Here is a 16,007-nt window from a genome sequence, read left to right as displayed (position 1 = left end):
TTGTGGTCTCTGTGACGGATCCGAAACTGTTTATAAAAATATTGCAAGTAACGTTTACTGGCGGACCTGCGGAATGCAATAAGAATGTTGCAATACATATGGAAGCAAAAAAAAGAAAAGAAAGGAATGACTCTGATCTGTACAAGCTGGTACAGATTCGGAGGTAACCAAGAGGAAAAAAAAAGCATATTTCACAAGAACACAACAACGAAAAAAAAAAGCAGACTTTAAGCATCATGGATGTGTGCATTATAACAAAAACATAAAAAAATGTTTGTTTTTTTTGTTTTTAAAACATGTGGTCAGCAGAAGACATGAAATGAGATAATGTCGAGTGCGATGCTGATAATGTGCGGTAATGGGAAGGTAAGCGTAAAAGCTTTAACAAGCATCCGAGCTTTCAAAGTGCTGCGCCGCTACATTCCAGTTGTTGAATTTGATCAGGGAGACGGTGTAATCTTCAAGCTTTGCATAATGACACAAACAGTAATGGAAAAAGCCAGAGACATTTGTAAATGTGCCTAGCGCAAAAAGAAGATGGAATGATACAGACAACGAGTCGATGTTGAACACTGTCATTCAGAATATCAATATATGGCAAGTTTGTTACTAGGTCTTTCTCCCCACCAGAATCAATTCATAGGATAACATGTTCCTGCTATATTTATCTTAGAAAACACTTAAATGAAAATACATAAATCATGCATGGAATATACACATAGAAATATAACATTGATCATTTTAAGGTTTTAAAGAGTAAATCCATCTTTGCAACCATTTTTTTTTTAAATTTCTTAAGTTTAGCTCCAAGTGAAATAAAAAAAGGGATATGACTACTATGAGTACAAGATCAGGCTATACAGAGTCCTTGGAGACTCAACGCTTTGCATAGAAGTTATAGAAAATAATCGATTTTCAAATTAAGACCTACAAGTATTCAGATAGATTTGGAGAACATAAATATGGTTGCAAACATGTACATAGTCTTTGGAAAGTTTTAACTCTGTTCTAAGTTAACTAAATATGTTTTTAGAGAATACAGGATAATGATAATTTTTGGGTAAAAAAGGAAATATTTTTGGACTTTGGATTTTTGAACTATTTTGGTTTTAGACTTTTCTGCTTATTTTCTGTTGGGATCTAATTTTGTCTTGCAATTTGAGATAACAACTCCATCCCGTAGTTCACAATGCCACCTTTTCCTGCCAAAACATAATAAGACTTGGTTCAGACTAGTGTTTTGCCATTTCCACAGGATTTACAGCATTTTTTTTTTTACATAAACTATAGTTGTGTCCGAAGCCATGTCCGTAAAAAAAAACTGCAAACCCAGAGAAAAAAGTCATATAAGTCTGATATAGCTGTCAAGATTATGTAGTCATGACACAAGTCTGTATTCCTTCAATACAGCCAGCACAGTGATCCTTAAATAGGTTGGTCACTTTGGTTTTATTTTTACAAATGTGTTGGTGACATGATTTTGTGACATTTACTAATATATTGCAGGTTATCTTCGTGCACTTGTTACTGCAGCTTTTCTCATAGACCGAGCAGCATTTCTATCCTTAAAGTGACTGCTGATGGAGGAGCATTTGACCTGACCTGTCCATTTGCCTCCATTAACTCGGAAGCACTTCACATGGGAAAGGTACTTTTCAATTGGAGGAGGCTGAGGGTCACTTGCTCTTCCCTCAGCAGCCAATTTATGGACAATAGTGCTGTGCAATTTAGTGTTATACAGAAAAAGTGGTCAGTGCCTTTAAAGAAGCACTCCTCCTCCTCCTCCTCCCATCAAAGTTTTTATCCTCTTAATAAATTGCAGTCATCATATTATAGAGCACTGTGTACTTCCATTTGCTCATTTTGCCTTTCTACCCAGTTAATTCTTCTCTCTCCTCTGCTCTATTTAGAAACAGGAAGTCTCTTCAACTCCTGACTCAGATGCTCCCTTCTCCCCCTGCCAGGGACTTTTGCAGCAACCGATGACTCAAACATGGAAAATTGACCTTCTGTTTCTACATAGCGCTTAGAAGGACTCAGCTAGTCAGTTTTTTATAGCTTGATGTCATAGACCTAAAGGAAAAGAAAATACCGTATTTTACAGACTATAAGACGCACTGGACTATTAGACGCACCCAGGTTTTAGAGGTGCAAAAAATAGGGAAAAAAATATTTGAAGCAAAAAATGTGGTAAAATATTTAATAACATAAATAACATACTTTTATATGTGGTGTTATTATATATAATAGTATGTTATTTTGATGGAAGCTACAGGTAGAAGATGGTGCTGCAGGACCAGTGTGGTGTCTGTAAAGTACTATGTGAAGATGCTGGAGGGTGAGTATAAGAATGGGGGCACAGAGCTTATATTTAAAGCACTGCTCCAGCACTGAAAAATAACACTGGAGTGCTACTTTAAGATCCCATGGGAGAACTATACTCCCAGTATGTTCTGCAGATCCTATGACATGCTGGGCATTATAGTCCACAGAAGTGGCAGAGTGCTTTTTATGTGTTGTAGTTACTAACATTTTAATTAATTCTTACTTGTACAGACTATGCTCACATCAGTGCATGTCCTGCAGCCAGCCAGCCACACTTGAAAACCAAAATTATCTCTCTCTACAGCTTACAGGGCCTGGGTGAGGTAATGAAGGGCTGGAACATCACATGACCGCACAGAGCCCTCCCTCTTATTACCTCACCACAGGTCTTGTAAGAGGAAGCTGCATTGTTCCTAGTGCGGTGTCTGAAGGACCTGTGGTGACATAATGAAGAGGGAGGGCTCTGTGATGTCATATAATGCTCCTGCCCACCCTCTTCATTACCTCACAACAGGTCCTATACGGGAGCACTCAGCATCAGCACAGCCGGGGCTGTGCTGTCAGGTATGTGGCGATCTCTTCTGTGGCACCCTGCTCCTGCCGCCTCCTTCTCCACTGGACACAGATCTCCCAAGCTGCTGCAGGAATCCGGCACTGGGGAAACCATGTGGGTCCGCTGTTTAGGTGAAGGAATGTTTATTTGCTGCTCCCCGCCCACTGCTCGGCACTGACAGGTGGGCGAGGAAGCGGCTAATTAATATTCCTTCACTTTAAGCATTGGGACCACGTGGTTTCCCCAGTGCCGGATTCCTGCAGCAGTGACATTTTTCTGCCTCCTGGGAGTGCGATCCTGCTCCGCCACTGTCCTATCCCCACATGTTACATTCGGACCATGAGACGCACCTCACACTTACCTCCCAAAGTTGGAGGAAAAAAGTGAGCCTTATGGTCCGAAAGATACGGTAATTAGCTGAGTAGAAAGGCAAAATGAGCAATTTTCTAATAATCCTATCAACAAAATTGTGGTTATTGTCTAGATTTGAAGCAATAGGAGACCATTTATACTAGCGCCGCTGTACTATACATATATAAAATGAGCAATCGTAAGTACACAGTGCTATATAATATGATGACTGCAATATATTAAGAGGACAAAAATTTTGATGGGAGGAGGAGTGCTTCTTTAAGGGTTGCTCACAGTTACAGTATATGATCAAATCACTCTGAGAAATGGCAGAGGTTAAGTAGAGCGTGTTTCTACAAATTTTTTTTACAGAGGATCCACGAGCTTTACGTTTTGCCCTAGTGGCCTCCATATCATCTCATTTGTAGGAGTAGACAGATAATCTCTATGGCAGAAGAAGATATTGAGTTTCAAAACCACCATTGCAAGGAAAATAAAGATGACTTTTTAGTATTAGTTATTATACACCTAATTACATAAGTTTAGAGTGGAGTAAACTTTTCTTGACCGATCGGGTAACTTTTTCTGAGTCTAGAAATGATTTGCATGATAAAATATATGTATATGTGTATGTATGTGCAAGTATACAGTATATACTGTATATATATACAGTATAAGTCAAATAAATCTGCTTCTTTCTCCTTCTGGATTCATCTTTTGCTCTCAATTTAAAGGTGAAATTCTGTATTCCACGTAGACAGATTTTTCCATCACCAAGATAGGTGATGACATTTGCTTCTTCTAAGACTATGTAGAGCGAAAGAGGAGTGAGGAGCTGGAGGAGGGTACAGACATTCTGCTGCAAGCCTTACTCAAGATACTACTGCTATCTGACATGCAAAAACAAAATAGGACATTTTGGGACATGTCAGGGTTGTCTCAGGATGGGTATAAGTATATTTATATGCTGGCACCGGATGGTATAACCACTACCCCTTGCCACAGGTGGGCCACCAAAGTTTAACCCATTCACCAACATTAAGCTTACGAATTTCTATTAGTGAAAATTAGTCCCCCATCACTTGTCTGCCACTTCCATCTGACTCATCATTTACAATAGTGATGAATGAAAGTGCTCAGATAAGGTGTTATCTGGTGCTATGCTCGGGTGCTAACCGAGTGATTTCGGCATACTCGAATAATATGTTTGAGTCCCCGCGGCTGCAAGTCTCACAACTGCAACACATGTAGGAATTACCCGTTTGTTAGACATGCAGTCGCTGGGACTCGAACACGCGATTGTCCACCTTTAGAGGCATTGTTTTTTACTTAAATGAATGTATTTGTGGCTAAAAATTATGTTGGCCTTATATAGTCTAATATTAACTGCAGAATGAGTAAACCGAGAAATCATCAGCCAGCTCATTCAGATTGAATGACAGATGGGTTTGTAACTCTGACTTCCACATTAAAGTTGGATGTGTTACAAAAAAAGAGCCTAAAAAAGCCAAACAATGAAAAATCGTTAATGAAACCCAAATACAAAATTATTTTAGCCCCAAATACATGCTTTAAGCAAAAAAACAATAAAAAATTGTCCCCAAAGTGGAAAAATTCTTTATCATAAAACTTCAAATGTAAAGTGTCGTCCTCCAACACCAAAGTAAGAAACTGCAGAAGATGCTTTTAGGAATCATCGCTGAAGGATTTTGTAACTTATCAGGATGCTGTCGTGATTTTATATGATAATAAGGAATTAAATGATAATTAATATGGTTTATAAATCTTGTTTATCAGAGTAATAAAAAATCACATTAACAGTTGTACAATAAAAATGAGGTGAGGGGGTTAGGAGGGAATTGTGTCTGCCACTACTTTAGGTAAGAGTATTAAAGGGGTTGTCCATTACTAGGACAACCCCTTCTTATGAACTGCAGCCTGGAATTCCTCTTCCTGTTTAGTTTGTCTGAAGGCGGAGACAGTGATGCCAGTGCTGATTGGGCATTGGCGTCACGTGTCAACACCGCAACACAACACGGGGAGAGAGAGTGCTGACACCGAAGGAATGGCGCAGGCACGGGACGCCGGTATAAGGTTTGTTATTTTATCGGTGCCGAACACTTCGTTCATGAAGGAGTTGTCTTGGTAATGGACGACCCCTATAAGTGAAGGAGTAGGCAGGAAGTCGCATCTCTTTATAAGCCTCACCCTTCCTATGGATAAACTCCGTGCACAGATGGTTAATTCTTAAAGCCCTACATCTAAACTTAACCTTATCCTATAGAACTATATATAGACAATGACCTCTGGAGTTGATTCCTTCTTTTTCTAGCACTATTTTTTCTATTAAACACTGTGATTATGAAAAATAAAATTCACTAATATCCCAATATTTATTTCTCTTTCTTATGCTTGCAAAAATTGTACAGGCCCTGACTTACAATAAAGGGACTCTGTCAGCCCATACTGATAGCATAAACTAAGGAACCAGCCCTGTGGTGGATATAACCCCTATAAAAATCACATATTTAGTGTTCTAATCACTGCCTTAATTCTTCAGAAACGAAACTTTGATCAAATATGCTCCTAAGGATGCTCGTTGCACCCCTGGTGTGGCCAAGAGGCTCACCCCCCCATTCCGCCCACTGTTTTCTTCATGCCTCCCTCACTGCTGGTTGACAGCACTGGTTTCCCTGAGTTTCCTCTGCAGGCACTGCTGCTCCAGGCAATCCAGTACTATCAGTCGCCACTGTGGGAGGGAGAATATGTAGGTGGGTGGGACGGTGCACTAAGATTCATAGTCACACTAAGTGGGCACTGAGTTCCCTAATTAGCACATATGATTAAAGGAGTATTCTCATCTTCAAGATCCTATCCCAAAATGTACTAGGGGTAATAATAATAATATTAGCAAATACCTCCAATTAGAAATGTAGTATAGTTCTTCTGACTAGCTATGTTTCTTACCCCACGTGCAGGGCATTGCTGTAGGTATCCATGGTTATGACCACTAAGAACTAACTAACTGTCACTACGTGAGTGATTGTAACTATAGATACCTAAGCTACTGCAATGCTCTGCTCATGGAGTGAGCAACATAGCTAATCAGAAGAACTATACTACGTTTCTACTTAAGCTTCAATTTCTGCAGAATGGAGGCAGTGATTAGAAGATGGCCACAAAATTTGGATGAGGATCGCAATGCAATGCTTGGACTGGTATTTCTATGCAGCTGTCACACTTTGGTCGAGAGAGGCGCTCGCCAGTCCGTGCATTTTGTTGCGATTTTCATTCGAGTTCATCTGACTCTTCGTTAAAAGTGCAATTTATACAGGGGTTACACTCCTACAAGGCTAGGTGCTCACTTATACTGTTCATTAGGGCTGAAAAACTTGATTTTAAAAGGGGACGGGCGTCATCCAATGTTTTGTCTGAAGGCCCCCACCAATGTATAGTTGACCTTTTACATAAAGATGCAATGCAGAAGAAGCAAAACTGCTGATTTGGGTCCATAAGAAACTATGGGCAAACTAAGAAAATGAATGCATGTTGCTTTAAGGAATTATGGTACGTGAATAGTGGCCCCTCAGATGCTCAATAAGTAGAGGCTCTAGGACAGTTACCCTCTTTACCCTCCCTATAATTTAGCCATGGGTACACAGTCTAATTCTTCAACAAACAACCTTAATTAAATGTAGCAAAACAAGCAGCAGTAAATGTTATATGCTAATGCTTTAGAAAATTGTCTCTGGGGGGATTCTCACAAGCAGCAAACTCACAATATCATAGTGAAGTGCCTCAGCTATTCCAGAGCTCTGCCCTACATAGATGGCACTTTGGCTTCTCACCTAAGGGCAAAAATGACCTTTTGCACAAAAAAAGAAACCTGGATAACGGACGCCCCCCCCCCCCCCGCTCGATGTTAATGAATCCAGCTTACTGATCCCTTCTCACGCCTCAATTTTGGGTCTAAGCAGCAATAAACTGCAATTGTAATCTTTGATGTTTAGCTAATTACAAACGAACATAGAAATCTCAGCTTGAGAAATACCATGGATTGCCGATTTGGTGCAAACTGCGTCTGTTGGAGCAACACACTGCGAGATTAAAAGACTTTTTAACACTGATACTCTATGCGTTCCGGAATCACTCGTTTTGAGATAATCTATGATTGAAATGGTATTAAAGCTATTTGCATTTAAACAAAGCATTAAATGGGGAGAGCCGAGGCCCACGCAGCTCTTCATTTACCATTACATATTTATTAAAAGGCTCATTTGTACTATTTCTAAGCAGATCACTGAAAGAGTTAATTATTTTTGAGAAAATACATGAGATGTTGAGGAGCATCCTATTGACTATTGTCGCACAGATTAAAGAGCCTAATGTCATGTTAATGCAAATTTGATTTCATTAATTAGCCCCATTTGGTTTGGCACATGTTTTAACCCCTTCATGGCTATTTTCCCGTTTTTGATTTTTCTTCTCCCCTTCTTCCAAAACTTTTTTTTTGCCGTACGAGGGCTTGTTCTTTTTTCTTGCGGGAAACATTGTACTTTTGAATGGCATCATTCATTTTATCATGTGATGCACTGTTATGTATAGCAAAAATCATGGTCTCCTATGAATGTCAGCTAAATGCTGGCTTTCACGGGAAAATTTTCATGACAGGCTTGGAGGTCTTCAGCAGACCTCCTGGCTGTCATGACTATCCATCAGTGCCGCAAAACCACGTCATGAGGGCATCAATGGGCATGTGGAATGATGTACCTCACTACCGTCGTGTGTTAAATGCTGCTGTTAAAGGCAGATGATGGCTGATTAGGACAGTCATCATCTACCGGGAAAGTTGTTGGCTTGGCCTGCGAGAAAGAGTTAATCTATAATATGTCATGAAAAGCTGGCCATACAAATGAAATAGTAGGTGGAGAAATGCTTAATTGGCTGACAGCTTTTTCCACTGACTCTGCTATACATATGATTTTTCAGTTTGAGCAAGTGATTATATTTTCTCAAAGGGAAGAGAGGAGAAAAACACTGCCAAACCTCTGGTAATCACTTACAGTTGTGGGAAAACGTGTTTGACCTTCTTGATTTCCTATTAATTTTAATGTTTGTCACACTTAAATGTTTCAGATCAGCAAATAAATCTAAATATTAAACAAAGATAATACAAGTAAGCACAAAAGTTAGTTTTTAAATGAAGGTCTATATTATTAAGGGAAAAAGTAATCCAAACTACAGAGCACTGTGGGAAAAAGTGATTGTCCCTCTCCCCCTAAAACATACATTAACTGCGGTTTATGACATGTTTGGGAAGCCGAGTTCAAATTCCCTAGCCACACCCAGGCCTAATTACTGCCACACCCGCCTCAATAAATAAAACACTTAAATAGGACCTGCCTGATAAAGTGAAGTAGACCAAAAGATCCTCAAAAGCTAAACATCATGCCGTGATCCATAGAAATCCTGGAACAAATGAGAAACAAAGTAATTGAGAACTATTAGTCTGTGAAAGGTTATAAAGCCATTTCTAAAGCTTTGGGACTTTGGGACCACAGTGAGGGCCATTATCCACAAATTGTGAAAATATGGAACAGTGGTGAACCTTCCCATGCATCCAAAAGTTCTTAAAAAAACCCAACAACAACATCCAAAGAACTGCAGGCCTCACATGTCTCAGGTAAAGTCAGTGTTCATGACTCCATCATAAGAAAGAGACTGGGCAAAAATGGCCTGCCTGGCAGAGTTCCAAGACAAAATCCCCTGGTGAGCAATAAGAACATAAAGGCTCGACTCAGTTTGGCCAGAAAAATCTTGATGATCCCCAAGACTTTTGGGAAATTACTCTGTGGACTGATGAGACAAAAGTTGAACATTTTGCAAGGTGTATGTCCCATTAAAGCTGTTGTAGAAGTAACACAATATTTCAGAAAAGGAACATCATACCAACAGTAAAATATGGTGGTGGTAGTGTAATTGTCTGGGGCTGTTTTGTTGCTTTATGACCTGGAAGACTTGCTGTGGTAAATGGAACTATGAATTCTGCTCTCCACCAAAAAACTCTGAAGGAGAATGTCCGGCGATCTGTTTGTGACCTCAAGCTGAAGTGCACTTGGGTTATGCAGCAGGACAATGATCCAAAACACACCAGCAGACTTTGGAGTGGCCTAGTCAAAATCCTGACCTTATTCTGATTGATATGCTGTGGCATGACCTTAAAAAGGCAGTTCATGCTTGGAAACCCTCCAATATGGATGAATTACAACAATTCTGCAAAGACGAGTGGAGTGGGCCAAAATTCCTCCAAAGCATTGTAAAAGACTCATTGCTAGTTATCACAAACACTTGATTGCAGCTGTTGCTGCTAAGGGTGACCTAACCAGTTATTAGGTTAAGGAGGCAATCACTTTTTCACACAGGGCCCTGTAGGTTTGGAAAATGTATTTTCCCTTAATAATAAAGACCTTCATTTCAAAACTTCATTTTGTGTTTACTTGTGTTATCTTTGTCTAATATATAAATTTGTTTGGTGATCTGAAACATTTAAGTGTGACAAACATGCAAAAGAATGGGAAATCAGAAAGGGGCAAACACTTTTTCACACAACTGTACAGCTCTGGCAAAAATTAAGAGACCACTACACAGTTTTATAAAAATCAGCTTCTCTACATGTCTGACAGCCATTCTATTCTAGTGTCAGTTGAATTCCAGCCAGAGGACACCTCATTCTACTTAATGTGCTTCTGATTAGGTGATCACCTGAACCAAATCTTATTTAACGAAGGAAAGTATAAAAAAACCCTGCGGTGGTGTTCACCATCCTCTTGCAATAGGACAAGCTGGATGGCCAAACAAGTGCTAGGAATATCCAAAAAGTAATAGGAATAAAAAAATAACATTTAAGCATGCCAAAGGTCTTGAAGAGAAAAGTCTTGAGTGAGGAAAAGAAGGGATCAATTCTGGCTTTACTAGCAGAGGGACACAATGAGCATCATGTTGCCTCCATCCTTAAAATTTCTAAGACGGCAATCCATTACAACAAGTTCAAGCAGCAGACATTGGGGACAACAAAGCTACAGATCGGCAGAGGGCAAAAATGACTCTCCACCAACCGGGATGACCGTCATCTTATTTGAATGTCACTCAGCAACCGCAGGATGACATCAAGTGACCTACAAAAGGAATGGCAAATGGCAGCTGGGGTGAAGTGCATGGCAAGAACAGTTCGTAACAGGCTCCTAGAGGCAGGACTCAAGTCATGTAAAGATAGAAAAAGCCTTTCATCAATGGGAAGCAAAGGAGAGCCAGGCTGAAGTTTTCCAATGACCATAAGGAGTGGACCATAAAGGACTGGAGTAAAGGAATCTTTTCTGATGAGTCTAATTTTCAGCTTTGCTCAACATCTGGTCATCTAATGGTTAGACGGAGACCTGGAGAGGCGTACAAGCCACAGTGTCTTGTACCCACTGTGAAATTTGGCTGGAGGATCTGTGATGATCTGGGATGCTTCAGCAAGGCAGGAATTGGGCAGGTTAATCTTTGCGAAGGACGTATGAATCAAGCCACATACAAGGTTATCCTGGAAAAACAGTTGGTTCCTTCTGCTAAGGCAATGTTTCCCAACTCTGAGGACTGTTTTTGCCAGCAGGACAATGCGCCATGCCACACAGCTAGGTCAATCAAGGTGTGGATGAAGGACCACCACATCAAATCCCTGTCATGGCCAGCCCACACTCCAGACCTGAACGCCAGTGAAAACCACTGGAACGTAATCAGGAGGAAGATGGATAGACACAAGCCATCAAACAAAGGAGAACTGCTCAAAATTTTTGTACCGGGAGTGGCAGGAGGTCACCCAAAAGTAGTGTGAAAGACTGGTGGAAAGCATGCCAAGACTCATGAAAGCTGTGATTAAAACTCATGGTTACTCCACAAAATATTGATTTCTGAACTCTTCCTGAGTTAAAACATTAGTATTGTTGTTTCTTGTTCAAGTGTTTTTATTAATTTTAACTTTTAATCAGGAAGGTTAGGCAGGGAAGGGAGGGAAGGGCAAGGGTGGGATATGAATATGGGAAAAATAAAACAAAAAAACCCCTATAACAATAGAGAATGCAGACGATCATATAGTACTTTAGTATAAACAATGACTGAAGTCTAAAAGTAGTACCTAAAACACATCAAAGCAAAGTAACATAGTGGCTATGAAATTGGAATAAATAATGTAAATATATAAGGGGACAATACAAATATCTCGCTGAGGATCTGTTTATACCAAGGAAGGTGACGGGCACAAGGGGGCATTCTTTGCGTCTGGAGGAGAGAAGGTTTTTCCACCAACATAGAAGAGGATTCTTTACTGTTAGGGCAGTGAGAATCTGGAATTGCTTGCCTGAGGAGGTGGTGATGGCGAACTCAGTCGAGGGGTTCAAGAGAGGCCTGGATGTCTTCCTGGAGCAGAACAATATTGTATCATACAATTATTAGGTTCTGTAGAAGGACGTAGATCTGGGTATTTATTATAATGGAATATAGGCTGAACTGGATGGACAAATGTCTTTTTTCGGCCTTACTAACTATGTTACTATGTTAATGTAACCTAGAAATTTGCTTAAATCGACGTCTGGAGCCATATGAAGTGACCAGTAAGATAAATAATAATATACGAAGGCCTGTCGCATCCGGGTCATCTCCAGATGACCCTCAGACCTTGTGGGCGAAAAAGTTCGGTTCATCAACATGCTATAATGTGGAATATCTGTAGGAAGAAAAAAAGAAAAATATATTTTCCGAGGTACTCGACGACAGTTTATTTTAAGTTAAGGAAGTGGGACCAGAAGAAAACCTGGGAACGTTTATACCCGCACAGTTCAGGAAAACCGCTGCCTCTGCTGAAGAAGAAAAAGTGTACCATTTTGATGCAAAGTAGAACCTCAGATTAGAAAACTGGTGCCAATTATACTGAATTCCTGCCCGTTGCAGTCTTTGGGTAGATTGTTGAAACATTCTACGTTTTTGTAAGGTGTCCTTACACAGATCCCTGTAGAAGGCTAGATGGCCGTACGGAGAGAGGAGGAGAGGAATCTTGGTTCCCTTGCAATGTCAAGCAGAGAGTCTCTTAGCCAATTGGGATAAAATGAAACAATAACGTCTGCAGCTATATTCGACGGAAGAGAAGATGATCTGCATATCCTGAATACTCTTTCAACTAGATTTTTCCCTTGAGTAACAGGGAACAGGTAGGAGATCATAGAGGAGACATAATCTCCCAGTTGAGATTTTTTAACCGATTCCGGGATCCCTCGGACTTTCAAATTATTCTTTCTTTTGAAACTCTCGAAATAAGCTAAGTTATTCTTGAATGAGGCTATATTCCTCTTCAAGTTAACCAGTGGATCCGAGAGCACAGGGACGCCCCCTTCCTCTTTAGAACACGTCGCCTCCTGGTGTTTACTTGTAAGGTTCGTTTTTTTTTGGAGTTATGTTAGGATCATTTGAGGCCATGTTAACATCAGAGAGTGGGGCCGCACTAGTTTGTGAAAAGGTGTCTTTGAAAAGCTTTTTAATGAATTTTTCAGATGTTTTAGCTCCGTTTAAGTCCATAGTGACTAGGAGAGCTTTACATAGTTTGATCACTAAACTCTCTGAGGGATGGTCATCAGAGGCAAAAATATTATCTATCAATGAATAATCAGTAGCCTCATTGCAAAGTTGCTCCTGTTCCAGATCGCTGTTATTTGAATTCTTTGACAGCTGCTTGAGCAGCCTGAGCCCTCAGCATTACTAGACCTCTCTGAATGCATATTTGAATAGGCGATATCCACAGAATCCAAGTCACTAAAGCAATCGTTGTCCTCTTGGTCAGAGGAAATTAATGGGTCTGCGCATTTGTCAGTGTCAGAACACACCTGTGTCCCTTATTTTTAGGGACTCTATAGCGACAGGGTCTGTTCCGCAGGACTGGCGCATAGCAAATGTGGTGCCAATATTCAAAAAGGGCTCTAAAAGTGAACCTGGAAATTATAGGCCAGTAAGTCTAACCTCTATTGTTGGTAAAATATTTGAAGGGTTTCTGAGGGATGTTATTCTGGATTATCTCAATGAGAATAACTGTTTAACTCCATATCAGCATGGGTTTATGAGAAATCGCTCCTGTCAAACCAATCTAATCAGTTTTTATGAAGAGGTAAGCTATAGGCTGGACCACGGTGAGTCATTGGACGTGGTATATCTCGATTTTTCCAAAGCGTTTGATACCGTGCCGCACAAGAGGTTGGTACACAAAATGAGAATGCTTGGTCTGGGGGAAAATGTGTGTAAATGGGTTAGTAACTGGCTTAGTGATAGAAAGCAGAGGGTGGTTATAAATGGTATAGTCTCTAACTGGGTCGCTGTGACCAGTGGGGTACCGCAGGGGTCAGTATTGAGACCTGTTCTCTTCAACATATTCATTAATGATCTGGTAGAAGGTTTACACAGTAAAATATCGATATTTGCAGATGATACAAAACTATGTAAAGCAGTTAATACAAGAGAAGATAGTATTCTGCTACAGATGGATCTGGATAAGTTGGAAACTTGGGCTGAAAGGTGGCAGATGAGGTTTAACAATGATAAATGTAAGGTTATACACATGGGAAGAAGGAATCAATATCACCATTACACACTGAACGGGAAACCACTGGGTAAATCTGACAGGGAGAAGGACTTGGGGATCCTAGTTAATGATAAACTTACCTGGAGCAGCCAGTGCCAGGCAGCAGCTGCCAAGGCAAACAGGATCATGGGGTGCATTAAAAGAGGTCTGGATACACATGATGAGAGCATTATACTGCCTCTGTACAAATCCCTAGTTAGACCGCACATGGAGTACTGTGTCCAGTTTTGGGCACCGGTGCTCAGGAAGGATATAATGGAACTAGAGAGAGTACAAAGGAGGGCAACAAAATTAATAAAGGGGATGGGAGAACTTCAATACCCAGATAGATTAGCGAAATTAGGATTATTTAGTCTAGAAAAAAGACGACTGAGGGGCGATCTAATAACCATGTATAAGTATATAAGGGGACAATACAAATATCTCGCTGAGGATCTGTTTATACCAAGGAAGGTGACGGGCACAAGGGGGCATTCTTTGCGTCTGGAGGAGAGAAGGTTTTTCCACCAACATAGAAGAGGATTCTTTACTGTTAGGGCAGTGAGAATCTGGAATTGCTTGCCTGAGGAGGTGGTGATGGCGAACTCAGTCGAGGGGTTCAAGAGAGGCCTGGATGTCTTCCTGGAGCAGAACAATATTGTATCATACAATTATTAGGTTCTGTAGAAGGACGTAGATCTGGGGATTTATTATGATGGAATATAGGCTGAACTGGATGGACAAATGTCTTTTTTCGGCCTTACTAACTATGTTACTATGTTACTATGTTACCTCACTTTCCGATGAAACAGATGAATCAAAGACTGAATGAGAAGCATCCATAGTGTCTTTGGTTTGTAAATTTTTATCAGCGTCTCTGCAAACATTAGACAACTCGTCTGATTTCTCTTTAGCATAGGACTCAAGCCTCTCCACAAAATATGAGGAGTACGACTCAATCAATGCCTGAGACCGCATTGCATTAAGTTTTATCGACTCCATAACTGAAGGGGTTTTACCCCCACACAAAGTGGATTCTCTATTCATGGGTAATATATCATTGGTGGAGTTAAGCTGGATTCCCAGCTCTATAGATAAAAGCTCTCCTTCATCATGGCTGAGTAGTGGTGACTGAAGGGTCCCAGACTCCTGCGCATTATATATTCCTCCAGGTTTAGGGGCTGCGGTGAGTGATGTAATTGCTTCTGGTTTATTATTAATCCGCCTGCCCTGTGTCCCAGCTCCCCAACCCCTCACAATGCACTGTGACTCACTGCATTCTTCGTCAGCTCCATTGGCTCACATAGGAGACACACACCCCTCCTTCCTCGCCGGCACGAACACCGGCGCGTCATGGCAGAGGCCGCTTCCCGGGGTCTGGAGTGTTGAAGAAATCTTTCTGGCGTTATGTATGGACGGGTCTCGCTGACTTTCACCCGCTCCTCTCCGCTGCAACCCGGCGCTCTCTGTCCTCGTGACAATCCGACACATCCCTATACCGTCGCTTTCAGAGCCGCAGCTGCCACAGGATCAGGAGCTCCTCGCGCAGGTATCCTCGAGGCTTGAGATTCAATATCCTTCTGCCGCGTCTTCACTGTGTGCGCCGCTTTCGTTGTCCTGCTTCTCCCTGGGTCTCTTTTATTTATCACCCGAGCAGCAATAAACTGGTCTGTAGGTGACTTGTTGGTCTTGTTCGTTTGTTTACATCTCGGCTGCTCCAGGTTACGAACATGATCCTGTTGTTTAGGTGCAGGACTACTTTTCCCTTGTCCTGAGGAGAGCGGGCCTGTCATGATATGTACTTTTGCCCTGTCCTGTATTTGAATAATATGCCATTTAATGTATGTAACTGTTCTCTGGTTTCTATTAGCTGTAATTTATGTATTTTCTTGGCTGGGAGTTCACCTGTAACAATGTCTCCTTCCCCCAATACTTGCAGCCCTAAGCTCTAATGTAATTAAGCTTTGTCAACATCACTAGTGGAGGAATAGCCATTCTTCCTCACAGCAGGTGGCTAGTCAAATGTACATATTACATAGACTGCCTGGAGCCCACCAGTCTGGAGTTTTCTGGTGGACCCAACCATTGAATAGAGGGTGTAACCCCTACCCTTCGTGGGCGGATCCCTGGAGCTCAGAC

General features: G+C 41.1%; 1 protein-coding gene across 2 annotated transcripts in view; it reads right to left on the bottom strand.

Annotated features, from left to right (window-relative positions):
• GLRA2 (glycine receptor alpha 2) overlaps window positions 1-16,007 on the bottom strand; it is a 277,822-nt gene that overhangs the window by 185,119 nt on the left and 76,696 nt on the right. The window lies entirely within an intron of this gene.

The sequence above is a fragment of the Ranitomeya imitator genome, chromosome 3, assembly GCF_032444005.1.
Source record: "Ranitomeya imitator isolate aRanImi1 chromosome 3, aRanImi1.pri, whole genome shotgun sequence".
Lineage (NCBI taxonomy): Eukaryota > Metazoa > Chordata > Amphibia > Anura > Dendrobatidae > Ranitomeya > Ranitomeya imitator.
The sequence above is the reverse complement of the archived record's forward strand: the minus strand, read 5'-3'. Positions and strand labels throughout refer to the sequence as shown.